Source organism: Pieris rapae, chromosome 20 (assembly GCF_905147795.1).
Source record: "Pieris rapae chromosome 20, ilPieRapa1.1, whole genome shotgun sequence".
Taxonomy (NCBI): Eukaryota; Metazoa; Arthropoda; class Insecta; order Lepidoptera; family Pieridae; genus Pieris; species Pieris rapae.
The window spans coordinates 3,855,212-3,856,840 of NC_059528.1; the positions used below are offsets into that span (position 1 = coordinate 3,855,212).

At 36.5% G+C, this 1,629-nt stretch overlaps 1 non-coding gene across 1 annotated transcript; it reads right to left on the bottom strand.

Annotated features, from left to right (window-relative positions):
- Positions 1-937: 937 nt before the first annotated feature.
- Positions 938-1,009, bottom strand: Trnad-guc. The gene has a single exon. It is a non-coding gene; the product is annotated as a tRNA-Asp (tRNA).
- Positions 1,010-1,629: the final 620 nt, after the last annotated feature.

Sequence of the window (1,629 nt, forward strand, 5' to 3'; positions counted from 1 at the left end):
AGGGAGAAAAAACTGACAGACATCATCTACTTGCCCGTGTATGATTAAAGAAACTCCATCCATGTCCCGGATAGGGACTGTTAGCTGATGTAAAAACATCAAACAAAATAGTTGGGATTAAGACAGATTTTATTAAAATATTTTATTTGAGAACTCAATCAAAATCAAAATTGATTTATTCAATTAAGATGCGTCTTAGGGCATGCGAATGTCAAAAACGTTTACAAAATTCGCGAAAGAGCAAAACTACGCCATCCGTTCGCAAAACTACCAGGAGGCCTTGTTCTGAGAAGAACGGGCAACTACTAGTAATATTATGATAATTATAAAATAAAATTATCTTTCATAATATGAAATTGCTGTTACAAAAACGAATTGAAAAGATATTTTACCGACCGCTAAATATGATTTTTAATCTAGTTTATTTAGTTTATTTTATATCAATGCAGTAGTTTAATCTATGTTTGTAAAACATTACTCTTCCTCAAAAACTAAAGGTAAAAACCTAATTAATTCACCCCAATGACTAATGAAACCCGGTTACGTACGTTCGAAGCAAAAACTGCATATCACGTTTTTCTTGTAGAGGGTGGCAATTGTGGGCCATAGGAGTAATGTACCTTCGATATTCCTGCATGAAAACATATTAAATATTATGGGGTAAGCATCATAAAATATATTTCATGGATAAATTAATATAACAAAAAAAACTAAGCTTAAAATGTAGTATTGAAAGGAGTCCCTTTAGGCAAGGTTCCGAAGATACTGGCAACGTTCCCCCTTTGAATAGCTAGACTAGAAATTCTTTGTCTGTTTGCTATTTCTTTGAAAAGCCTTATATCGCTAGACCCCCACGGACCAAGGCTATCACCGAATGGGACAAAATAATATTCAGAGCCTAGTTCCCTAGATTTGCATTCTTTAGCCTTTTCAGCGGCTCCACGGCGGGGAATCGAACCCCGGTCTCCCGCGTGACAGGCGGGGATACTGACCACTATACTACCGAGGAACCCAACCCGGCTGGTCCCCGTGGGGAATTAGACCGAAACCCTCCAAAAATAAATAAAAAACAAAATTATAAAGAAAACAGCAAACAAACTCTACCCAGGTTAGAGAACAACATGGGGTAGAGTGGCCTTAGAAAGGCCAGAATGGAGTAGATTGGAGGAGGCCTTTGCCACCTGGCAAGCGGACAAGCAGAAATGGAAGAAAGAATCAATCTACGAAAAATAAAAATAAAGAATACGCCGAAATGTCCGATAAAAAAGGCTATTATTATTAGCCTTTTCAGCGGCATCACAGGCCGCGCCAGCTCTGTGTTATATTATTGTAGGGACAATATATAATGTATTTCCTATTATTTAGTACAAATTGTCGGTTTGGTGTATAGTAGTATAATTCAGAGAAATTTCAACCAATATGGGCCTTGGTTTCAGACTTTCTTTTTATACAAGAGTGAACAGCTATGCAAATATTCACAACTCATGGAGAGTTGCGATGCTAATGCGATTTTTGAGTAAAAAAGTCAATGCGTGTAAAGTACATATGTCAGAAGTGAAACTACTTTGTAAATTAAATATTACTAAGGTAAAATCTCTAATAGATGATCATGTACCAGTATATGATCAC